The sequence below is a fragment of the Hyperolius riggenbachi genome, chromosome 1 (genome assembly GCF_040937935.1).
Source record: "Hyperolius riggenbachi isolate aHypRig1 chromosome 1, aHypRig1.pri, whole genome shotgun sequence".
In the NCBI taxonomy this organism is placed as follows: Eukaryota; Metazoa; Chordata; class Amphibia; order Anura; family Hyperoliidae; genus Hyperolius; species Hyperolius riggenbachi.
This window is the reverse complement of record NC_090646.1, coordinates 587,118,686-587,145,614: the sequence shown is the minus strand read 5'-3', so window position 1 is coordinate 587,145,614 and position 26,929 is coordinate 587,118,686. Positions and strand designations below refer to the sequence as shown.

Genomic DNA, 26,929 nt, shown 5'->3' with positions numbered 1-26,929 from the left:
AGGTGAGATAAATCAACAGAAAAGCTTTGTGAATCAGCCCCCTAGTCTTGGTTGCTTCTTGTAAGCGAACCATTGTCAGCGGGGCAGGTTTATCAAAACCAATTCAAAGAAAACTGGAGCAGAAAATGCAGAGATCATATGGAGTAGATGTTCAGATCAAGGATTTGGATAGGTCGCACTACTGCATTTTTGCGTTAGATTTGTTCTAATTCTCCTTCATAGTTCTGCCTCTGAGTCCTCAAGTAGAGAATGCAGTGCCAGCCCAGCGACAAGCTCTCATTCAATTCTGGAGCATAGAAATGAATACAGATGCATGCAGGTGAGAGGTTTGTTCTCCTGCAGTCTATTGTTTTTCCTTGTGCTAAAAATGGTTGGCAATAATACCTTCCTATATCTCTTAGCAACTTACCTTAGAAGTGCTTCATTAGCAAGCTGTGCTGCAACTCCAGTGTTAATTAAAAGGACAGATACAAGTACTCTTTCCATGCTTGCTGCTTCTGCCACCACCTGCTGTCACAGTTGCCACTGTAATGCAGTGATGCTGGAAAGTATAGTCTGGTATCATCCTACTTTGAGTGTCACATGATCACAACTGATTGCCCAACCCACTGGCAGCATCCAGAATGAGGGAGGAAGACAGAAGGGAGTTTCATAGCACCCACGTCATCGGGAGCATACGCAGTACAATCCCGATGACGCAGGCACACCCGAAGATGCCAATCCATCAGGGGTCAGTGGTCCTTCAAAAGGCTGCCAGCAGGAGCCAGGAGAAGATGGAGTTGCAGCGAGGGACACAAATTACTTCTAGGGACTGAAAGAAGCTCCAGGTAAGTAAAGCTAGATCTACTTTTTCCAACTCAAAAATCCTTTAAATAAGTATATTGCACCACAACCTGAAAAATTGCCAACACTCATGGAAAATTGAGTGTGGGAAACATGACTGGAAGTCCGGCGTGTTGGAAACTGCGCCTCCAAGCGTGCCCACAGCCCAAAAAAGTACTGACAAGACAGCACATACTTGGTAGACTCTGTAAAGAGGATATGAAATGACAATCTAATCAAGTCAGACCCCGTTCACACTGCACGAGTTTCCCTCTGCGTTTTGGAAACGCGTGCAGGAGGCCGACACGCACGACATCAGACTTCATGATGTTTGCACTGCATGCGTTCCAGACCAGTGCTGTCCGGGAACGCATGCGGCACGATTTTTTTTTTTTTTACAGAAACGCAAGGCTGACACTTCAGTGAATGGGATCAGCCACGCAATGCATACAAAAGCGGATGGCGTGCATATGCGTTGCGATCCGAACGCACGGCCGTCCGCGTTTGTAATGTGAACAGGGCCTCAGTGTCAGCTCTCCTGTCTGTAGTAACAGAATCAACTGCCATTCAACATACTCTGAATTGGTTATGCAATTGCCATGTGCACCACAACCAATTCAAAGTATGTCGAGCAGCATACTTGGCGATTAAAGTCTATACTGATTCTGTTACGACAGGAGAGTTGACACTGACTTGATTAGATGATGTAATGTCATAGGTTCTTTTATAGAGTCTACCAAGTGTGTGTTGTCTTGTCGGTATATTTTTGGGCTGGGGGCATGCTTGGAGGAGCAGTTTCCAACACTCTGGGCTTCCAGTCAAGTTTTCTACACTCGATTTTCCATGAATGTTTGCAATTTTTCAGGTTGTGGCGCAATACACTTAAACAATGTGCTGTCGCCAAACCACCACTTCAGATTCACAATACAAGCCTTGTTCCCACTTGTAATGGTCTGTTCGTCCCAGAGCGGAGAGGAAGAGTTTAACGTCCACTTCGCTCCATTTTCTCGTTACATTTGGTACGAATGCATTTCTCTATGGGAAACACGTTCACGTCTGGTGCGGACGTGTTTCTACCATAGCTCCCTATGGGAAACACAGGTGGGAACCAAGCCTTATGCTGGGAGTATACAATAAGTTTTTCAGCACATTTACTGTCCGATCGATTTTCTGATCGTTTTCCATACACTTCTATGCTATCTTGCGATTCAGCGCCGATTTGTACTTGTGATTCCTGTTCAATAGAAGAATCACAGCACGATCACCCCCAAAACGCGGCATTCAGTGCGTTTGTGATTGATCGCAAACACTGCAGTGTGAATGTATCCATAGGGATACATTAAGGAGCAGCGCTTTGCTGATTGCCGGCTATCAGCAAAGCACTGAAAAAGCTCCCAGTATGAACTAGCCCTAACACTGATGTACACACAGTAGTACTACTATCCTGGTATCTTAGCTGCCTATTATAGAGTAGGTGAAAATTCAAAAAATTAAAGGTTGGTTCACTGCTAGCATGTGTGGGTTATGTATGATGACGTCTTGCTTGCAGCTGTACATGTTGTTCATCAGATCAGATTTTTCCAATATGAAAATCTACACTGACCCAAGGGAGCCATTACTTTTAGCCAATCGTCCTCTAGCTATTGGGTAAGTAACCAGCTAAGTGATCATCAGCTGCTGGCCTTGATAGGCTAGGTCTCTTTATCTTTTTAGGTGAGACGTTTGCAAGAATTATTTGATCATCACTAACAGAGGCTTTTTGATCTCCTTCAGTCCCTTATGCCGGCATTCACGACATTTTCAGTCCTTATCAATCGAGCCACTGGTGGCTCGATTGAAAATATCCAACAGGTCCGATGACCTGCCGGATAGATTCCCCGCTCGATCCCGCATGCGCGGACGAGCGGGGATGCGCCGGCATCGAGCCAGCGGCTCGATCCGGCGCATAATTGGCTAGGTGTATGCCTAGCATTACACAGGAGGTCTGGTTCAGCATAAGCTTGATGGGAAATCTATTGGTCAACACTAGTGATCCATTAACGCATGTGCTTTCAAGCAGGGCTGTGGAGTCGGTCCAAAAATCCACCGACTCCGACTCCTCTAATTTGCATATTACAATTTTGTTGATTAAAAGTATGTAACATGAAATTCGTCTCATAACTGCCAACGCTTAGGAATTTTACAAGACAACTGAAGTGAGAAGGATATGTAGACTACTATATTTATTCCCTTTAGACTAAAACTAGTCCTTAGTAATAGTACTTGTAAAAGGTACAAACCGGACAACACCTCTGTGTTCAATGTGCACAGCATTCTCAGTGGATTCCCTGCAGCTCTGTGAGGAGTGCATATGTAGAGTATAGTACTACTGTGTAACAAAGTAAACCTGAGACAGATGAAATTAAAGTTTTATACATACCTGGGGCTTCCTCCAGCCGCCTTCAGGATAATCAGTCCCTCGTTGTCCTCCTCCACCACCTGGATCTTCTGCTATGAGTCCAGGTACTTGAGCCAGTCTGGCGTAGTGCGCATGAACACACTCCACCGCTAGGAGCATACTACACCTGTGCAGCACTATTGCGCAGGTGCAGAATGTTCCTGGCTGTGGGAGTGGCATGCGGCCGGACTGCGCTGACTGGCTGAATTACCAGGACTCATAGCAGAAGATCCGGGTGGTGGAGGACAGTGAGGGACTGATTAGCCTGAAGGGGGCTGGAGGAAGCCCCAGGTATGTATAAAACTTTACTTTTCATCCGTCTCAGGTACCCTTTAATTTGTAGTCACCAAACCAAATTTTAATAACATATCAAATTATTTGATTTCATCAGCAAAGGGAGTGCATACATTTGCATAAATCAGCATCAGTGCAGAATTATTTCCATCTCATTGACCATCTCTATTAGTGACACAGCTACACATCAGGCTTTATTCTTACAGCATAGATGTTATTTAGTATATATAAGAGATTCCTGTGTACGCATCATATATACAGTCACAATCAGATATGTATATCTGACCTTAAAAATACGGGGACTGCTTTATTGAAGCAGCACAAGTAACTAATTTTGATTGGTTTATTTCATTTTTGTGGACTAAGCACAGCTATTACTGTATATATACATTATTTTTAATGACTATTATCTGAGAAATAGAACATTTTATCATATTTTCTATTTTAATTACAGTTACAAATTCATTAGGAGTCGGAGTCGGTGCATTTTTTCCCGACTCCGACTCCAGGCACCCAAAATTGCCCGACTCCACGACTCCGACTCCACGACTCCGACTCCACAGCCCTGCTTTCAAGAGCTGCATAGCTTTGAACAAAACTAAAAAGGTGTTTCTGTTGGGTTTTTAAACAAATCTTCTGTTAATTTAGTCAAAATCAAGTGGAACAAGCTGGTGTAGTGACCACCACTACCTGATCAATTTCTGAACAAGCAGTAAATGACCATTCACTGGATTAGGCCAACACTGCATAGCATATGGCCAGGTAAGAGATCCAGCAACCTTGGCCTGTGATAATAAAAGGGTCAGCTAACAAGTGACAGGTTTACTACCCTTGTCTGGATTACATCAGAACACTACTGAAAGGTTAGTACTGCTACTGTATGCCTGCATGGGCACACACACGCTGTGTAATTAATCTAATGCTGGGCATACACGGCTCGATTTTGCCACTCGATTCTGCAGGCAATTCTCTTATCTTCCGCTCGTTTTTCACATCTTTTTGTATTGTCTTCAATGCAGAATCGAGCGGCGAAATGATCGGGCCGGAGATCGGACATGTCGGAAATTATCTATCAAAAAACGAACCATGTATTCCCAGCATAAGACACCCTAGACTTAATACAAAACTGCAAAGCATGGTTCCACAATATTGCAGTCACATGGCTTCACCAATTCATTTCACTGTCCGCAATCCTCTCTAAGCTATGATAGGACCATCAGGTTCAGGTTTGCTGAATCACAAAGCTTTGTGTGTAGAAGTGGCCGAGAACAAGGGGGTCTCTTGGCCATTTACACACACAACGCTCATGTATCATTTCAAATGAGTAATATTCTAAAGACATTTATAAAATAAATCATCTAAGTTTTTCATACTGCATTTGTTTTAGAATGTTTATGTGGAATTATTAAAGGGAAGGTTCAAGCAAAATAAAAAAATGAGTTTCACTTACCTGGGGCTTCTACCAGCTCCATGCAGCCATCCTGTGCCCTCGTAGTCACTAGCTGCTGCTCCAGTTCCCCACTGGCAGCTTGCCGACCTCGGAAGTCGGCGGGTCGCATTGCGTACATTTTTACGCATTCCCGCTAGTGCAGGAACATTAACACATACATTTTTACGCATTACTGGTTCAATGCGTAAAAATTTAAGCATTGAACCAGTAATGCGTAGAAATGTATATGTTAATGTTCCTGCACTAGCGGGAATGCGTAAAAATGTACGCAATGCGGCCCGCCGACCTCCCAGGTCGGAAAGCTGCCAGCGGGGGACTGGAGCAGCAGTGAGTGACTACGAGGGTACAGGATGGCTGCATGGGGCTGGTAGAAGCCCCAGGTAAGTGAAACTCATTTTTTTATTTTGCTTGGACCTTCCCTTTAAGTTAATGTACTATATATAGAAATAGTTTATGGAAATAAGCACAAATGGTTTTATATCAGTGGTTTGGGTCACCCTGAGCCGCTTGGTTACTCTGTTTTTTTAAAGGAGAATACTATTTTTAGACAAAGGTAGCCGAAAGAGGACACATCTGTATGCAAAAGCCATAAACCTTCAAAGCAATTATTTCAATAGATACAAGGATGGCGTCAGTAAAGCCAGAAGGTTTTCAATTCATATTTATGGCACAAAAAGGTTGACATGCTCACACAACTGACATGGGGACGGACTGACACTGATCAGCTTCTGAATGATTTTCGGATTAACCCCAACTAAGACACTCAAAGAAGATAAGACGACATGTAACTTGGGAGTTAGAACTTCAATGAAACAAACACACCTTGCAGTTTCATCATGCACAACTGATGAAACTAAAATTACAAGGGCACTGTTACAAAATCTAATAGAAATGTCAAATAAAATATTTATAACAGATAAGATGAAGGCTATTAAAGCACAGGACCTGTGTGTCATATTACTGAAACTGTAATGACACTGCTTGAAAATCTAATGCAAACTATTAAAATATTTATAACAGGTGACTGGTATAAAACAAAAGCACAGACCCTAAATGTAACATTACTAGCTTTGCACATTTGAGATAGAGAGTATATATATATATATATATATATATATATATATTATACATACACACACACACATATTAAAGAAACGATCTTATTAATAATAAATTATTTACAACTCCTGTAAGCAGTTGATCTATTTACAGCTACAAACCCATGCAAGCCTTTATATATTGGATGCAATTGTTTATGAAGAATATTGTCTTTAGTTTATTAACAAATATAACTGTGTATATAAAAGACTGCTGAGTAGAGCAGTCACAGGAACAATGGCGACTGTAGATTGCCAGAGTTCTGCTGGGCAGGGCCCGTCTAGATTTCAATATGGCGCTGACAATAATCTGAAGCAAACACTGCCTTCTGTTCTATGAAGGATGTTCATTTAATTACTAAAAAATCTCTGCCAAACCTACTGCTTATAAAACAAAAAGTTAAAAACAAATCAACTCCCAATCTAGAATGTGATCAATACTCCGCAGAAGTAAATGGGAAATAGATTGCGTTATTATCGAATGTCGAGTTAATCCGACCAATTGTAAATTATCAAATCGACTCCTCAATCCAACAGGAAATAGCACAGTGTGTACAGGACATATCTCTCGCCACCCCCCCCACCCACCCCTTGTTTATCTCTCCCCCATGCACACTTGCTATTGGGGTAGACAGGGGTGGTCTGTTCAACATTCACACACTCCCACAACTACTAGAAACAGCACTTTTAGCTAATCAATCAAGCTTTTAGGAAGATAACCACGATTTACTAAGTTCCAGTTCAGCCCCTCAATTCTGGTTTCAGCAGCTAAAAATCTATCAACTTGAAATAAAACCTCATCTCTATGCACAGGGATGATGTAACCAGAGTGGTAAGTAACCTAACCTATGTACTTTGCTACAAAGTAAAGCTTCCTTTCTAGCCATACACAGGGCAACAACAATCAATTGCTACCAGACCCAGCTCGGCATCAGGCCTGAAAAGAAAAAAAGTTTTGAAAGTTTGCAAGGAAATTTTGTATAGGACAGTCAAAGTTATTTACTTACAGAAGAACTGTAGAGAGAGGTGTATGGAGGCTGCCATATTTATTTCCATTTAAGCAATACCAGTTACCTGGCTATACTGCTGATCATCTGCCTCTAATACTTTCAGCCATAGACCCTGAACAAGCATGCAGCAGATCAGGTTTCTCTGACAATTTTGACAGATATGACAAGATTAGCAGCATGCTTGTTTCAGGTGTGATTCAGCCACTTCTTCAGCCAAATAGATCAGCAGGGCTACCCGGCAACTGGTATAGCTTAAAAGGAAATAAATATGGCAGCCTCCATATACCTCTCACTACAGTTCTCCTTTAAAGAATTTCTGTTTTGTCTTCAGATTTTCTCCATGACTAAAAGCCCTCTAGACACACACCTGACTAAAGACAGGCATGCACAGCAGCCTCCAACCTCCGCTCCACAAGCGATCCGCCAGGTGGATCAACTTGGTCGAGCGACGGACAACTTCTTTGTGCACGCCGCTCACCCACCCGACATCACGCATGGACCACTCAGTCATCCCTCCGCACCCAGCATAGCAACAGAACGTGTTGTCAGCTCCACAGCTGACACACGTCTGTACAGACCAGCCCAGTGGTGTCACCCAAGGTGTTCGGGTCCCGATCCCCAACATGAGTAAAAAATGTGTACACACTTTAACACCGGACCACATACAACTGTTTCTACCAGATCAGAAACCCATTGGATAGAAGTGAGTGTCCACTCAATCAGACCTAATAGAGATTTGATTTAACCACTTGCATTGTGCCATTTGATTCAGTCCAAGGTGCGATGCCCATTCCTTCTGCTCCTCCTCATCTGGTCAACATATTTTCTAACACACCCTTTCAATTGATAAAGTGCACAGTGTTCTCCCCAGAAAGATTTTCCAGCCAGATGGCATGAAAAAGTAGCTGGGTGGAGCGATATGACAGAATGCAGGGCCGGTGCGTTATATGCATATCATCTTTGAGTTGCCCATCAACACATTGTACAATTTTACCAGATCAAAGGTGAGCTGAGTGAATATATTTTGAACATACTTTACAGCAAACCTGTGACAGAAAAACAAACAGATATTTACCTAATAGGAAGCCTCTTGATACTCCAGAGGCTTACCAGATCATCGCTGACCCCCGCAACTGCTGCACAAGACCCTCTTCCTGTTTGTGGTCAGGCTACTATGTACAAGCACGGCCATACTGGGCCTACAAAAGTATGCTTTATGCATGCGCAGTAGCCTAAAGCCACTCGAGCATGGAGGAAATGGCTGTTCACATCCAGCTTCATGTTACTGGACAGTGATGTGTAGACGCAGTATGGCTGCGCTTGTACGCAAAAACATACATGCTCTTGTCAAACATGTTCAGATGGTCCCATCACACAGGAGGATCTGGGAAGCCTCTGGATTATCTAGAGACTTCACTCTACTGAGGAATCCATTTTTTTTATACTTTGTTAGCTTCCCTTGTAGTTTGTCACATCATACAGTTGTGGTAAGATTGTACAATCACGACTGTAGTACCAGAGGAGCCCTTTACATCATATAAAGCAGTGACAATCCCCTCCAGTTGCTGCTCCCCCCAATGCAACCTAACAGCACGTACATTAGATACTATGACTACCTGAGGAAAGTTACTTACCTAACCAGCAACCACAGCCGGTTCCCCAGTAAAATCAGGGGCAACTAGGGTGAACTAGCCAGTAAAACTAACAAGGGTCACTACAGCCCCTCATATCTCCTCCAGACCTTGTTGTTGCCGTGTCGTGACCTCATCCTTTACACACAGGAAGCAGCTTCCAAAGATGAGGACCCAACCTACGGACCCTGCCCAGGGCTGCCCTAGCCAGTGCCTGATCAGAATCCACACCACGGATGTGACCAGTACAAGGCCCACACACTCACCTTCAGGCAGCTGGATCTATCCTGACTGGCCCGGCGGCGGCGGGGAGATTGGCACCAAAGGAAGCGGCAGTGACTTACAAGAAGCTCTCCCTTCCGCCGCCGCAAAGCGAGTGAACGAGCACGTCATCTGACCAGCCCAGAGACACAGCTCCAGCTGAGGGGCGGGGCTTGCTTCTGCATGGCTGCTAGTGGCCTGATCCTGTGACCAATAGGCGCCTCGCACAGGTGAGCTCGTCATTCCGGTTGCTGCGGCAACGAGCATCCGTGTGAGAGAAGGCGATCTCGCCTCACTGTCTGGGAACCAATAATAGGGGAGAGCCGGGAGCGAGGGGGACACGGCAACCTTACAGCTAGCTGCTTCACCCACGACATGTCACGCTTTCTCGGAAGAGGGAAGAGCAAACACAGCGATCATTCGAAAGAAAACAAAAATAACGGTCTGGAGGTTGAATGGTTCTGGGGCACCATGAGCTGTCTGGGTATTCTGCAAAGGGACTGATTTTTATATACAGCAAATATGAGCAGTTGCCCACAGCAACCAATCAGGTGTCAGGACGTAAATAAAAAATAAAGTATGATAATTGGTTGCTAGGCACAGTTCTACTTTTTCTTCAGATTTTTCGTACCTGTTTGAATAAATCAGTCATTCCTAACATGGAAAACAAGCAAACATTTGTCTGCTAGACCAGACAAATAACATTTATATTGCTCTTTTCTACAGGCGGATTCAAAGCAACAGAGCTGCAGCCAGCCCACTCAGTAGGCAGTAGCAGTGTATACACATATGACAACGATCGTTCGTTATGAGCGATCTTTTAATTGACGAAAGAATGACCTAAGTAAAGTTAGCTTTAAAAGGTGTGTAACGATCTGATCGTTTGTTAACGAACGATCTGGAACAATGTCACATACTGTTCCTGGAAGTGACATCATAGCAAGTTCCGCCCGCACGTAACGAACGGTTCAAACCGTACGTTACATTGTAAAACTAACGTTACGTATATATTACATCACAGTACAAGATTTCATAATGTAGGTTTGTAGGTAGAAAATTTACATAATATAGCGTTGACAAAACATACAAAAATACACTCTGTCCTGTTAAAATGACAATTATGGTATAATCATGTAGCAATTAACGTGTCACAGGACACATTCATAGAACGAATGTTACATCACGAAAAGCAACTGTTGCGCTTGCGCATAAAAATGAAAGGTTCTATGGAGATATAACGAAATGCGCATGCCAAGCCTAGTACGAACAACCGTTTTCTAACGATGTACTACTTTTGCAAAATTTGTATCTTAACTGCCAATGCTTAGGAATTTTAAAAGACAACTGAAGTGAGAAGGATATGGAGACTGCCATATTTATTCCCTCTAGTCATAGACTAAAACTTGTCCTTGGTAAGAGTATTTGTAAAAAGGTACAGACCGGAACAAAGAACATCTATCAGGCCCTAGGCAATGTAACTGTGGATACATGTAAGAGTGATGTGCAGGTACTCTGCAGGGGAATAAGGAGATTCTTCCTCTATTATGCATTCTTCATGCACAATCTGAACCAGGTTTATGGGTGATAGACAACGCCTTTGTGTTCAATGTGCACAACATTTTCAGTGGATTCCCTGCAGCTCTGTGGGGAGTGCATATGTAGAGTATAGTACTACTGTGTAACAAAGTAAACCTGAGACAGATGAAATTAAAGTTTTATACATACCTGGGGCATCCTCCAGCCCCCTTCAGGCTAATCAGTCCCTTGCTGTCCTCCTCCACCACCTGGATCTTCTGCTATGAATCCAGGTACTTGAGCCAGTCTGGCGTAGTGCGCATGCACACACTCCGCCGCCGGGAGCGTACTACACCTGCGCAGCACTATTGCGCAGGTGCAGAATCCTCCTGGCTGTAGGAGCAGCACGTGGCCGGACTGTGCTGACTGGCCTAATTACCGGGACTCATAGCAGAAGCTCCGGGTGGTGGAGGTGGACAGCAAGGGACTAATTGGCCTGAAGGGGGCTGAGAGAAGCCCCAGGTATGTATAAAACTTTTCTTTTCATCCATCTTAGGTACCATTTAATTCGTAGTCACCAAACCAAATTTTAACAACCTATCAAATTATTTGATTTCATGAGCAAAGGGAGTGCATACATTTGCATAAATCAGCATCAACGCAGAATTATTTCCATCTCATTGACCATCTCTATTAGTGACACGGCTACACATCAGGCTTTATTCTTACAGCATAGATGTTATTTCGTATATATAATGCTGGGAATACACGTTTCGTTTTTGCCTTCGTTTAAACCTTCGTTTCGATTGTGCCTTTTGTCCTTTTCGATCCCGAAATAATCGATCGTACGGTTAATATCACCACCCACGGTTTCGTTTTTCTTTTCGATTCTGATGGTTTCGTTTTTCCAATGATCGAAGGCTGCAAAGAAACGAAACGTAGTACAGGGACGGACGGCATAAACGAATATATAATCGATCTGAACAGCCATCAAGCCTACCAATGGCTCGATTAGATGGATAAAGAGAGATAATATCAAACATGTTCGATCACTAGTTGTTCGTTTTTGGGGTCTATTAATCGAAACTATAATGAGATTATGACTATTTTCACATACGTTTTCAACACTCGATTCGTTTACCGAACTAATCGAAGGCAAAAACGAAACGTGTATTCCCAGCATAAGAGATTCCTGTGTACACATCATATATACTGTACAGTCACAATCAGATATGTATATTTGTCTTTAAAAATACGGGGACTGCTTTATTGAAGCAGCACAAGTAACTAATTTTGATTGGTTTATTTTATTTTTGTGGACTAAGCACAGCTATTACTGTATGTATAAATTATTTATGATGACTATTATCTGAGAAATAGAATATTTTATCATTTTTTCTATTTTAATTACAGTTTAAATTCATTAGGAGTCGGTGCATTTTTTCCCGACTCCGACTCCAGGCACCCAAAATTGCCTCGACTGACTCCATGACTCCGACTCCACAGCCCTTTGTTGTTTTTTTTAAATGATCAGGGAACGATCGTTTCAAACGACTATAGTTGCATGTGTGTACGCACCTTTAGGCCCTGGACAGTTGATCTGTGTGCTCAGCAAGCGGTTACCAGGCTGCAGTGAGCAATTATCTGGCAACAGTAAACAGTTGCCAGGCAGCAACAAGCAGTTACCAGGCAGCATTGTGCAGTTACCAGGCAGCAACAAGCAGTTACACGGCAGCAGCAAGCAGTTGTGAGAGTTTGAGAGGCATTTTACTGCTTATCAGCTGTCAGTGGAAAAGAGGCTTTAGGGAGTCTAGCCCAATGACTAATAGGTGCTGGCTTACTGAACAGGAAGAGACAGCCAGCCCTGGGTCCCCGCACGGTGCAGAGGCCAACCTCGACGTCCTTCTTACTGTGCCTGTGTGAAGCGCCGCTGTCAATGAAGCCCACATTGTCCGCGGCGTACTGCGCAGGCGCATAATTACTGTCAGCGTGGGACAGTTAGCTGCAAAGGGTTTGGAGGAAACCCAAAACCTGTCGGTTCTGTCAGATTTTAACTGCCTACTTTTTTTGCGATAGTGGTCCTTTAAACTGTAATATCGCCAACTTGATCCACAGGGAAACATGGACATGCTCATCAGTTGTCCTTTCAGTTATAACTGACAACAACTGATGTATAACTGATAGCAACTGATATATTTCATTTTTAACAAAATCTTGTCGGAAAAGGAAGAAATCGTTAGAAGAAAATGGCGAGCTTCTGAGAGGAACTGATGGTGAGGTAAGTATGTAATATTCATTTGCAGGTACATCTTGTGTTTATTTTACATAATTTTACTTGGTTCAGGTTCACTTTAACCATTACACTATCCAGCCACTGCTTGTCTGCAGTAACTAGCCACATAGTTGTGATTTAATTAGGCAGGGCTCTCACAAACCAGTAAATGTCGGTACAGCCATGCGCTGATCATTTGGGCGCATCGGCGCTCAGTGACTAATTTGAGTGCCGGCAAAAGATCAAACTACAAAAATCAGTAATTCACCCTGAATTATGTATTCCCCGAGTTGCAACAACTCGGAGGGGGGATAGCATTAACGCCACCCAGCAGTTTGCCTGCAGCAGGGTGGGCCGTCTCTCGGCTTCACCCTGCACTGAAATTTGGCCGCAGCTGAAAGGATGGTAACGTAGGTCCTAAGGAAACTGCAACAACACACAGTGGCCTTGACAGACAGTCAAATACGATGCATTGGGATTGATGAATAAGACAGACCAGACAATATCATTTGATCAAAGCTCCAAGTTTACTTTTGCGCTACTGATTATAAGGGCCCATTCACACTAGAAATCGCTCAATGCAAACGCTGAGGGCCTGTTCACACCTGAGCGGGAATCGCGCGATTCCTGCTCACGGCAAACCGCTAGCGGTTCTGCAAGAACCGCTACACAATGTAGCGAGTGGCAGTGTTCTCACTGCATGCATGCAGCGGTTTGCCGGCGACGAGCGTTCCGCGATTTGCGATCGCTCCAAAACCACCGCAGTGTCCAGTGATTTTTTTCCCCGCTAATCGCAGGAAAATCACTCCCGCAAAACGCCGGCGGTAATCGCCGGCGTTCTGCGATTTTAAGTGTGAACGGGCCCTGAGTGATTTTCTGGAGTTTTCCAGTGGTTTTTACTAGTGATTTCCCAGCCATTTTTCACTGTATAGAAAGCGTTTTTCCAGCGATTAGCGTTTTGCGATTTCTAGTTCAATTAGCCTTTTATGTGTAATCTGCAAGGTTGGCTGGGTAAAATCGCTGGGAAAACTCTGTTGTTTAACGATTTCTGAGCGATTTTCCAGCGTTCCTATAATTAACATGGAAACGCTAATCGTTCAAAATCGCTCAGAAAATGCTGCAGGCAACGCGTTTGCGTTTCAGCAAATCGCAACTCGCTTAGATAAGAACATTTCCACATACTTTTCGTGTACACCCATTTTTCAAACCGCTAGCGATTTTCAGAGTAACCAAGCAGCTCAGGGTGACCCAAAGCACTAGGAATGTATCAGCGATGCTGAAATAGCTCTGAAAACGCACAAGTGTGACTGGGCCCTAAATGCATTTTCATCACCAAAAATCACAGCAAAAGTAACCAATAAATTACATTACATTATTAAACTAGGAATTCTTTGCACAGAACCTCAGAGAAGCTAATCAGCTACAAGCTATTCACATCATTAAAGGAAACATCTGAGCTGCAAAAAAGAGTGAGAAAGTCAGACATTTGTGATTCTGAATAGTTTGGAAGCAAAAGGAAGAAGTGAGAGTGGACAATAGAGAGGACTGTAGAGTCCAAAGGTTTTTTTTTTAATGATTGCTTCTTTAAAGAGAACCCGAGGTGGGTTTGAAGAATATTATCTGCATACAGAGGCTGGATCTGTCTATACAGCCCAGCCTCTGTTGCTATCCCAAACCCCCCTAAGGTCCCCCTGCACTCTGCAATCCCTCATAAATCACAGCCACGCTGCTGACAAACAGCTTGTCAGAGCTGGCTGTATTTATCTCTATAGTGTCAGTCTGCTGATCTCCCCGCCTCCTGCAGAACTCCGGTCCCCGCCTGCATCCCTTCCCTCCCTGCTGATTGGAGGGAAGGGACGGGGGCAGGGACCGGAGCTATGCAGGAGGCGGGGGAGCAGCTGAGACTGACACTACAGATGTAAACACAGCCTCACAGCACGGCTGTGATTTATGAGGGATTGCAGAGTGCAGGGGGACTTTAGTGGGGTTTGGGATAGCAACAGAGGCTGGGCTGTATAGGCAGATCCAGCCTCTGTATGCAGATAACATTCTTTAACCACTTCACCACTGAGGGGTTTTACCCCCTGACCACCAGAGCAATTTTCACCTTTCAGCGCTCCTTCCATTCATTCGTCTATAACTTTATCATTACTTATCGCAATGAAATGAACTATATCTTGTTTTTTCCGCCACCAATTAGGCTTTCTTTAGGTGGGACATTATGCCAAGAATTATTTTTTTCTAAATGTGTTTTAATGGGAAAATAGGAAAAATGTGGGGAAAAAAAAATTATTTTTCAGTTTTCGGCCATTATAGTTTTTAAATAATGCATGCTACTGTAATTAAAACCCATGAAATTTATGTGCCCTTTTGTCCCGGTTATAAAACCGTTTAAATTATGTCCCTATCACAATGTTTGGCGCCAATATTTCATTTGGAAATAAAGGTGCATTTTTTTCAGTTTTGCGTCCATCCCTAATTACAAGCCCATAGTTTATAAAGTAACAGTGTTATACCCTCTTGACTTAAATATTTAAAAAGTTCAGTCCCTAAGGTAACTAATTATGTATTTTTTTTAATTGTAAATTTTTGATTTTTTTTTTAATTACAAAAAAAAAAAAAATGGGGAGTGTGGGAGGTAATGAGTTAATTTTGTGTGTAAAAGTCATTTATTTGTATGTGAAAAATGTGTAGGGTGTAGTTTACTATTTGGCCACAAGATGGCCACAGTAACTTTTTGCTTTATTGCGACCTCCAAGCCTCCTTCCGGAAGCTTGGAGGAAGAATAAGGAGGCTGGACACGTGAGTTTCTTCTCACAATGATCGCGCTGCCCATAGGAGAGCAGCGGGTCATTGTGGGGCTTAGATCAACGAACGGGAATGGATTTTCCCGTTCATTGATCTCCGGGCGAGCGGGCGGCGGCGGTTTTACTAGCGGCGGGCGGCGTGTTTACGAGCGGGAGCGCGGACAGCGTCGGGAACGCGGAAAGTACGTGTTTCTCCGTCCCTGGTTTTTAAAGGATGGAAAAAGGGACGGAGAAATACGTACGCGCGGGGGTAAAGTGGTTAAACACACCTCGGGTTCTCTTTAAAAGAAACCTGAAGTGTGGATTAAAAAAAGTTTCACTTACTTGGGGCTTCTGCCCACGCTGTCACGGAACGATCCTCTGGTCCCGCAACATGGCTCAGTTTCATTATCACCGTCTTCCAGGTTGATGGCCACTGCGCCTGCATGGCCCTGGCCGCGCACGTTCCCATCGCCTGCACAAGGACGCGCACGGCCAGGGAAATAAACATGGCAGCCTCCATATTTCTCACCTCGAGTTAATTTTAAAAAGTTGTTTAGGGTTATGGGACTGGAGAAATGCCTGAGGAGAAGTATGACTGCTTTGCAAGGGCAAGGGTGTCCCTGAGCTGGTGCAGCACATTTTTGTAATGCAGGAAGTCTTCTGCAGTACAGTTTTACCTCCACCGCCATGCTGCCACCTTGGACTGTCTTTTCAGTTGTTTAATGGGTTTAGTCAGTCAGGGCTGTCTGTTAACGTGGCAGCGGCGTATCTTGGTAAGGGAGGCACTTCCCAGACATTGCAAGTAGGGTTTAAAGGAACCACCCACAGAATATTTTATACTACTGAGTTGCGTTGAGTTCCCTGGAAGAAAACGATAGCAATGGAAGGGAAAAGTCATATTGCACGTAATGTCTGTGGTGCGACGCATACAGTACGTAGAAAGTATGCTTCACTGCCTAATGTGGTACTGCACGCATTGCGTTATGCCTGAAATATACACCATATTGTACTTCCAATGCACCAATGTGATCAGTAGCATAACAATATAATTGCATTGCAATTATAATGCCCTACACAATGGACCACAATGCACCTGTGTGAAAGTAACCTAAAACATGAACATGAACTGGTGTTTACTGGTACATTGGCATCAACTGAGAGTTTACATAAGAGTGGCTTTATGAGGCATTAACCTGCTGAGCGGTCTGGACGAGCTCAGCTCGTCCAGTACCGCCGGAGCCTGCCGCTCAGGCCCTGCTGAACCGATTTGGCTCAAATAAAAAGCAGCACACGCAGCCGGCACTTTGCCAGCCGTGTGTGCTACCTGATCGCCGCTGCAGCGGCGAAAGAGGGTCCCCCCAGCCGCCTGAGCCCAGCGTAGCCGGAACAAAAAGTTCCGGCCAGCGCTAAGGGCTGGATCGGAGGCGGCTGACGTCAGGACGTGGGCTGACGTCCATGACGTCACTCCGCTCGTCGCCATGGCGACGAGGTAAGCGAAACACGGAAGGCCGCTCATTGCGGCCTTCCGTGTTACTTCTGGCCGCCGGAGGCGATCGGAAGAACGCCTCCGGAGCGCCCTCTAGTGGCCTTTCATGCAGCCAACTTTCAGTTGGCTGCATGAAATATTTTTTTTTTTATTAAAAAAACCCCCTCCCGCAGCCTCCCTGGCGATCTTAATAGAACGCCAGGGAGGTTAAAGGAGAACTGTAGTGATAGGTATATGGAGGCTGCCATATTTGTTTCCATTTAAGCAATACCAGTTGCCTGGCTATCCTGCTAACCCTCTGCCTCTAATACTTTCAGCTATAGGCCCTGAACAAGAATGCGGCAGATCAGGTTTTTCTGACAATTTTGACAGATATGACAAGATTAGCTGCACGCTTGTTTCTGGTGTGATTCAGACATTTCTTCAGTCAAATAGACCAGCAGGGCTGCCAGGCAACTGGTATTGCTTAAAAGGAAAGAAATATGACTGCCTCCATATATCTCTCACTATAGTTCTCCTTTAAAACTCACTATTTACGTTCTGGGAAACCATCTATGTAAACTGAGCCTTATGCTCTTAAAATGCTGACAACAGCTGTAAATCAAGACCAGGATCAGTCTGTTCTTTAAAAATGACATCATGTTTCTTATTTGAATTTTACAGATTGTGAAATATCTTCTGCTATTAAAGCAGGTTTAACAAAAGTATGCAAATATTTTATGAAAATGTGACAACTTTTTGCAAAACGGTTTTGCATGTTGATTCCATGGCAACAAGTGAATGGACTGAGCTTCATAATAAATGATGTCACCAGCAGAGAACCAGATTGTGCTTAGTTGTCTCAAGCCAAATAAAATACCTTGATTAAGGCTTAAAGAACAAACTGCATTTTATTCAGATTTTTTTTATATTGCAGAAAATAAACAAGAGTAAAAAGCATTTCAAAATATATCATAGGTGTGATACATAAAAGAAGAATTACACTCAGTGCTACATAGTGAAGAGGGTGGATGTATACTCACCTACCTGCTTACTGTATTGCTTCTCTGTCCACTTTCAGCGCCATGGTCTAGCAAGGTGTAATGCAAGGCTGTGAATATACATATCTGCAGGACTGTATTTTACATAAGGCATTGTAGGCAAGTGCCTACAGGCACCTTATGTGGTAAAGGTGGCCCCCCCTCCTCAGATCACTGACCTCAGGAGCTTACAGTCTAATCCCTGCCTCATATCACTTATCTCAGGCACATACAGTACATCCTAATCCTTGTCTCATGTCACTAAGGATGATATGAGATAGTGATTAGATGTAAAATTCTAAGGACAGTTAGTGACATAAGGAGGGGTTTAGAGTTCAGAATATTTTTGCTTTGGGGTGTGGCCTGTGTTCAGGGGTGGAGATTAGGACACAAGAACGCCTGTGCCTACAATCCAGCTCTGCATCTGCATACACACCCATTATCACTGTATAATGCCTCTAGATACCATTAAAGTGGGATGAAACTCCATATTAACTGAAAATATTAAAATAAATCATCCCAAAAGAAATAATTTATTTAGCTTACTTCTCCTATTGTTTTTAGTGTTCACCTAGCTCAGTGTTAATGTACTGCTAATTTTACAGGTTACTGTAGCAAACATCACCTACAAAACAAGCTCACATCACTGTATAAACTCTACAAGGAAGGGGGGGGGGGGGGGGGTCGGGCGTTCAACTACCTTTTGGTCATAGTATCCTTATCTTATCTGAGATGACAAGTTTCTGTTAAATGCATTTTGAGATAAGCTAGTTATTGTAGCTGAAAAAAATGACTTCCCACTATCCTGCGAGCACATCAATTATAGGGCAGGAGATTTGGGCGCAGCTGGCACCACCATAGACCGTAATATGGATTACGGCTATATCGGCGCACAGTGAGTAACTTTGGTGCCGTCAGAAGATGGAGCTGAAGTTACTTTTAAAACACTTTTTATTTCCTTCGTACACCTATCCTTTTGGCACTGCACAGATTGACACAGTTCAGTAAAGGCACACAGACCAGGTAATAAAAAAATATCTATTTTTTTTTAAAAAGGGGTGGGGGTGTACATGTAGATTTTGGGGCACTAACTATCTTTAGGTAATTTTTTATTTTTGGATGTTATTTTTGGTCATAGTGTCCAACCCCCTTAAAAGTTGTAAATATGCTCCCTGCTAGCTACTGAAAAGCACTTCCAAGCTGCATGAGTGTAGCAATAGTCCATTCCATGTCACTAAAGTTTTAAGGTGCCCATACACTCGTCAGATTGGCAGCAGATAGATAAGAAATGCATTTGATGATCTATCTGATGCGTTTTTAGAACATTTTTTACCAGGATAGAATTCCAATAGATTTCAGTTTAAAATCTATTGAAATTCGATCTGATGGCATTTTTTTGCCATCAGATTTCCATTAAGGCCAATGCAAACTGATAAGCAATCTCATTAGATCGACCTAAATTTTCCACACTGCCAGTTCGATGGAAATCCATCGAAATCGGCCATCGATCGGTCGATTGGCCAACCGATTTGCGATCGATCGGTCGGCCAGAAAATCGGCTGAGTGTATGGGCCCCTTTATAGTAAAAGTAGCCCACTGACTCAACCAGGACACTGGAAGTTCTGCTGTAATGGAAAGTCAAACCAGCCAGAGACATAACAGGACTTGCAAGCAAGCAGGTGGCTGTGTTAGCTCTGCGGGATACTTATGGAGGCTGTTAATTAACACAATGTCTCTGTATCTTTAAAGCTTTTGCACATGAGCAGTCTTTAGTGACAGTGCTTTGAACAGATTTGGCCTGTTCAGGTTCTGGGTTGCTATATTTCTATCTCAGCAAGCCTCCGCTGAACACTGACTACTAACTGAACACACACTGTGACTTGTAGTTGGCTCTAAGGCTCATACTCATCTGGCTGCAGGGGTTCCTTTCTGTCTGGGCTAGTTCGGATGTGCTCTGTGCACGCTGCCTCTGCCCTCCGGTCACTGTCTGGGCCGGTTGCCGCTGTCTTACTTGCATCTGCAGTGGCCTCTCTACTGCCACCGGGTCCCCTCTTAGCCTCTGGGGTGACTGCTGTGGCCTTTCTCCTCTGTGCCTCTCTCCCGCGTGCTCTGCCTCCTCCCGACTCTCCAAGTCCCTCCACGCAACTGGCACGCTCTGGTTCCAGCCAGTTCCCTCTGGCTCAGCCTCTCCTGCCCTGCGCCGTAGCGTCTCACAGATTGCGCGGGGCTTCTGGAAAGTTCCACTGCTCTGTGTACTCTGGTCGCCTAGCAACAGTCTATGTGACCATCTCAGCGCCTCCACTCCTCTCGCATGAGCCGTTTTGGTTCCACTAGGCTAACATCTAAGGTGAAATTTAGCCTTAGATGCTAAAGTTACCACACACATAGAAATACATCAGCAAAACGTTGGGACAATCTTTTAGAGGGTTACAGCACTCCAACTCCGAGCTCCTGGATATAGGTCAAAGGGTCAGGAAAACAGGGAGAGTCTGTTATGATCATGTCTGCAGCGTTTACTGCTGGCTGCAGTGGTATTGTAACCCAAGCAGTTCTGATGTCATTACATGCATTTTCTTGCATAGTTTGGTTTGCACTTAAACTAGTTGCTGATTCCATCTGCAGTCGCTCTGAAGTTAATGACAGTTTAATATGCTTTTGTGTAAACAAACATTGTCTGCTGCAGTGGAGGGGCAATCCCTTTCCTGCAGGCTGCATATCATTGTCTGCCTTTTCCTGCTATCAGCCTGTGATTAATTACCATTCACTTGTGTGGGAATCTGCAGGTCTGCTCCCATTGGATGACCTCAGTATAAAGAACTGCTTCCTGCAATGCTTGATGGGCTACCATAGTCTCAGATTCTGTCTGTTACTCTGCTCGTGCCCCACCTCGTTCCTGGTCCGTGTGGACTGCGCTGACTCCTGCGAAGGGGTCAGCGAGTCCTCCTAGTTCTGCTCTTGTTCTAGAAGTTGTTACTTGCTTGTCTTGTGTCATATATTGGTTCATCGCCAATATATACGCATACTTGTGCATTTTGTTATTTTCCTTGTATTCGTGTTACGTTGATACATCAGTGTCGCTGATATATACGTACACGAACTGTTTATTTCCTGTGTTCAGTTAGTCAGCCTTCCAGCACGTTTTGGTAGTTTGCGCGTATCGTGAGCACCCGTGCTGAGCTAGTATCCTGCTCCTGGTCCTGTTTGTGGATTGCGTTTATCTCTGCGAGGAGATAACGAATCCTTCTGAATCCTGTCCTGTTACCGTTTGTGGATTGCGTTCATCTCTGCGAAGAGATAGCGAATCCTTCTGAGCCCTGTTCCCTGTATTGCTCCAGTGCTAGTCAGTGTTCCTGCTTATGTCATATATCGGTTCATTGCCGATATATACATATGTTAGTCAGACGTTACAAATAGTTTCATTGATAGCTGTAATTGTAATACGCTAGGAAAACATACTTATTGTATATTTGTCTGTGTTACGTTCATCTATCTTGATCCTGCTATTTCCTGACTGACTATCTTGTCCTGTCTTTGTGAGGCACGCCATCGCTGCAAACGCATTGGCTGCCTCATTCCAGTCTGTCTTATTGTGGACGCTTGCTGTCACTAAGTAGTGGCTAGTTAAGCAAGCGTTCATTCTGTCTACCTGTCCTGATCTCCTCAGTCCTGGTTTATGCGCTCAGCGCTACTTTGCGCTGAGACGTTATTACGAAAGTGTTGTTTGTGGCTGTTCGGATCTGCACCGGCTCTGTGCACCACAATCTCCTATTGGAGTCAGTCCTCTCCTCCACTAAACTGGGGATATCCTGATCCCTTGTGCTGGTGTGTGTACCTCCTTCACGTCAGCTTATGTGTTGTATGCTGACTGTGGAGATTACACCTCCAAGCTTAACAGAGTCCCAGTTTTCCAGACTGCCACAGAGGGTTATGGACTGGGACATGTTAATCTACTGGATTGCTCTTGGTTCACCAACTATGTTTTATTAATAATACTTTCTGTTCCATATTTTCTTGTGGGAATGGAACTTCACTTTTTGTAACTAGTGTCACGGCTGACATGGACATTTGAGCTCCCCTCAAATTAGACACACTAGGCAAGAGTTTAGAGTTTCTGAAATGGAGACTCTGAAAACAAAGATCACTCTTCACTGGAAAAAACATACAGTAGTTCATCCAAATGCTATGAAACTCGAAATATCAGATACACACTTGACCTTTACAAGGTTTCTACAAACATTTTTTTGCCACAATCATATCCAAAACTCTATTGCTTTATCAAAAATTCCAAGTGACCCTGGCATGACCTCTCCACATAGAAGCTGTATCCAAGGTCTGATTGCTCACAGTGGAACCGAGGCAACAGCTCTGAGCCTTATGGCCCCATCTAGCAATAAAGGTGCGGGTCTCATGGAGACCAGCAGTGGGCCTCCTCAAATACTGAACAGCAAGCAGTGGAATATCGTGTAGAGCCTAGCTTCTCAACGTGTGGTACGTGTACCCCAGGGAGTACTCCTGATGGGTCCAGGGGGTACTCGGGTACAATAGTAAAAGCTTGGATATTGTTTAGAGCCAATTATCATGTACAACGATTAATTAGATATTTGTCAAGCGGTACTTGTGATGTTTACTATGCTAGGGGGTACTTTTTAAGTACAGGGTTTTTAAAGGGGTACATACCGATAAAATGTTGAGAAACACTGGTGTAGAGGACATATAATGCACCTGTTCAGTGGCACAATCCTGCTTTCTCCTCTGATCAGCATTGGGCATCTCCACAGCTCCCCATTCAGCCAGGTCTCCATGTGAGGCAACACTACTTAACATTAAATCATACATGTTAGTGGGTAAGGGAAATGCAGCTGAACATGGTGACACTGGAGGCGTGCTTATGCAGGGATCGCAGCAACAGACAGATAGGTTGCTAATTTTAGTTCCACTGCAGCTAACTGCATGGGGAAGGGGAGGGAGGGGGGGGAGGTTGCAGGATCTGATCCCTCACAATGCTATCTCATACTTCTACGTGGGGGGCAAATCTGACTACCTAATTTTACTATTGTGGGCAGGGCCGGATTCCTGGGAAGGCCAGGGCCTTGGGCGGGAAAAGCAGGATGGTGGCAGAACTCGGAGAGATGAGACCACATGTCAAAGTAAATTAAATGTCCTGGCCCACAGCTGCCCTGCATTGCTCTGTGCACACTGTCTGCAGCCTGAGTTCCAGAGGTGACAGTCACACAGTCCTCTGTAGCATCTGCTGTCTCCTGATGGTCCTAGGATATTAAGCTGTAGTGATTAGTGCAGGCTTGTAGGGTTCTAGAGAGCAGAACTCCGGTGTTTTCCCACACACATTCATTGATCATGGACAGGGAATATCAGTTCCATTTTAGCCCAGCTGTCAGACAGTAACATTATTACTGGCCAGCCACTTTTAATGATCCGAGCCCTGCATTCCCCTTTCTCTCACTCCTGCACTCTTATCTTTAAATTTATGGATTTTTCCCCCCTAGAGAAGTTTATGGCAGTGGCAGTCTCTGTGCCCCAGTTTAACCACTCCCTGCTTAATTTTAAAGGGACTTAGAGATGAAAAAAGTAAAAAGATTTATACATACCTGGGTCTTCCCCCAGCCACATCCACTCGGTTCGCTCCCACGCCGTCATCCTCTGCTGCACGCAGCTTTGGGAACCGGGTCTCATTACTTACGTCAGTCGGAGCCAGTCTATGCAGGAGAGGTGCGCTGTTTGCGTATCTCTCCAGCATCTGCTGGAGAGATACGTAGAGGGCGCACTATTCCTGCGTACACTGGCCCTGACTGACATAAGTAACGGGACCCAATACCGAAGTTGCAGGCAGCAGAGGATGGCGGCGTGGGAGCAACCCGAGTGGATGGGGCTGTAGGAAGCCCCAGGTATGTATTAATATTTTAAATTTTTTCAGCTCTGGCACACTTTAAGATGTGTCCCTGCACTTAAATCAACCCCCTAAGTGCTAAATTGTCACTGTGTTTAAAGGACACCTGAAATGACACTATATTTATGCCAGCGTGTGAAGTATGGGATCCTTCTGCTTACCTGTTCTTTGTTTTGGACAGGCCTGCCCACTGTTTGTGGCTCCAACTTACCTAATACTTCTAACATCCAGCTCGGAACAGGCAAAAAGGCAGCATGAGCTCTTATGGAAAAAAGGGCGCTGCCATAGGCGCCTATTGTAAAAGCCGCAATTTGCGTCAGAAAACTGAAATTTGGGCGCACTGAGACTCCCGCTATGGGGCGCCTCCTGGCACCCAAATGTACCATCTTTGCCGCAAATTGCGGCTTTTACAATGGCCATGGTATGCAGCTAGGTTGGTAAATTTTGGCGATGGGAGGTGCCTCAGCAGACATACTAAAGGAGCTTGTGGAAATGCAAATTGCGGCATGCATAGTGGGCGCTCCTCCTTTAGTATGTCTGCCCGTAATTTACCACCCTAGCTGCTTATCGTGGCTTTACCGCGCAGGATGGATAAAGGTTTGGGGGTGGGGTTAGGCACCACTAGGGGGGTCTTAGGGTTAGGCACCACCAGGGGGTATTAGGGTTAGGCACCACTAGGGGGTTCTTAGGGTTAGGCACCACAAGGGGGGGGGGTTCCTATGGTTAGGCATTTGTAGAGGAAGTGTTCTGTGTGAGAGTAGGGTTAGGTTTACCCAAAGTAAAATATCGGTAATTATTACCGATATTTTACTATCGGAATTCAGCAGAAGAATATCACTAATTGTAGCGATATTCTACTACTGGCAATCCCCTGCGCCCTTTTTTCATGTACCTTATACTGCTGGGAGGGGGCACATCTGTCTACCTGATACTATTGTCTTACTACTGGGGGGTATGCATTGCTACCTAATACTGCTAGCTAGGGGCACACATGGCAATGCAGTTACCGGTATTAGGTAGCTAGATACTACTTTCTAGGGGGCACATCTGGCTACCTAATACTGCTTGCTGGGGGGCACACAGGGCTACCTAATACTTCTAACCGGGGAAAACATCTGAATATCTAATAATACGCTATGGGCTGCCTAATGCTACTATCTATAGGGGCACACAGGGCTATCTAATACTGCTAACTATGGGGGGAAGGGGAGCATTGAATACTTAATTCTCTGACTACTATTTAAAGGGAACCTAAACTGAGAGGGATATGGATGTTTCCTTTTAAACAATACCAGTTGCCTGGCAGTCCTGCTGATCTCTTTGGCTGCAGTAGTGGCTGAATCACACACCTGAAACAACCATGTGGCTAATCCAGTCTGACTTCAGTCAGAGCACCTGATCTGCATGCTTGTTGAGGGGCTGAGGCTGAAAGTATTAAGGTGCCCATACACTAGAACGAATATGGGCAGATTCGACCAAGAGACAAATTTATCTCTAATCGAATCTGATTAGAGATAAATATGTCTCTAATCGAATCTGCCCATACACTACAGGCCGATTCCCTTCCAATTTCAGCATGAAATCGGCTGAGCCGCCGCTGTCCCCCCGCCGCTGCCCCCAAAATGTATAAATGTATGTAAATTATGCAGTGCATTTATACATTACCTGTCCTGAAGCAGCTCGCCGGGTCCATCCGTCCATCTCGACGTGTAAACAGCATAAACGCTAGCGGCGCATAGCGTCTGATGTCAGCCGCTATGCGCCTTCGTGACGTCAGAGTGCCGGCGGCGTGTATGCGGTACCCGGCAAGATGGCCGGAAACCACGTGGAGGCTGACACCGGACAGGTAATGTATAAATGCACTACACACTCTGCATACATTTATACATTGCGGCGGCAACGGCGGGGGTTTCGTCGTCTCGTCACTCATTCGTAAAACGGCCGCCGTACCGCCACGCACTCGACCAACCAACCTCGGCCCGAAATTTACCAACATGCGTGATCGAGTGTGCGGCCAATTTCTGTCCCGAAATTGGTCGCTTTGTCGGTCGGGCATGCACTTGGCAGCAATAATTTTCATCCAATTCGATTATAATAATCGAATTGAATGGTCGATTGGTTGGTTGGTTGGTTGCCTAGTGTATGGCCCCCTTTAGAGACACAGGATCAGCAGGAGAGTCAGGCAACTGGTATTATTTTAAAAGGAAAAATGCATATCCAGAAGCCGTGCCATGCACAGCTATGGGATTCGCTGCCACCCACATGGAAAAATGCTGCAATGTCGGCAGCATTATCCCCTATGGCAGAGTTTCCCCGCACAATTTGCCTGCAGGGAAACTGCGGATGCAGCCCGATTTCCACAGTAGTGTCACTAAATGAAAATACATGCAGATGCAGAAAAACGGACTCCATTGAATGCCTATGGGCCCGTTTCCAATTAACGCAATTTTTCTGATGCAGAAAAATTATGGATGGCATGTTGCAGATTTCTGCATCATCATGCATCAATTTCCCATACAATGATGGTTAGCCTGGATCCAGAAAAACTGATGGAGAACTAGTGGAAATGGGCCCATACTCTTTCAGGCAGCAAAATAAAACAAGTAAAACAGCCTGGTTATTAACTACTTGAGGTTGTCACTAGTTGAAATCTACGCCCTGTTTTGATGCTGATGTGGCTGCCAGGGCGTAGATTTCAACTCACCACTGCCGCATGTTCCCGTCGCTCTCGTTGCTCCCAGTGATCGCATCGCTATCTATGATGGCAGAGCCCTGTGAGCGGGTCAGGAGCCGATTTTATTGGCTCCTGACCCTGTCTATCAATGTAAGCAACACCCATTGGCTTATGTTGATAGACACGGTCAGGAGCCAATGAAAGCGGCTCCTGACCGGGCTCATAGGACTCTGCCATCATAGAAACGGCAGAATTTTTGGCCTGAGG

The 26,929-nt window shown here is 44.6% G+C and overlaps 2 protein-coding genes across 5 annotated transcripts in view; one reads left to right on the top strand and one right to left on the bottom strand.

Moving 5' to 3' along the window:
* HMGCR (3-hydroxy-3-methylglutaryl-CoA reductase) overlaps positions 1 to 9,172 on the bottom strand; it is a 41,673-nt gene extending 32,501 nt beyond the window's left edge. For 2 of the 4 annotated variants that reach the window (XM_068248694.1, XM_068248676.1), the window contains exon 1: positions 9,008 to 9,170. The gene's annotated coding sequence lies outside the window, so the exon portion shown is untranslated. Of the gene's footprint in view, positions 1 to 8,744; positions 8,894 to 9,007 lie in introns of those variants that run through there. The other 2 variants (XM_068248703.1, XM_068248685.1) reach the window with 2 other exon arrangements.
* Positions 8,965 to 26,929, top strand: part of ANKRD31 (ankyrin repeat domain 31) — a 249,855-nt gene continuing 231,890 nt past the window's right edge. The window contains exon 1 of the mRNA XM_068248640.1: positions 8,965 to 9,232. The gene's annotated coding sequence lies outside the window, so the exon portion shown is untranslated. The remainder of the gene's footprint in view (positions 9,233 to 26,929) is intronic.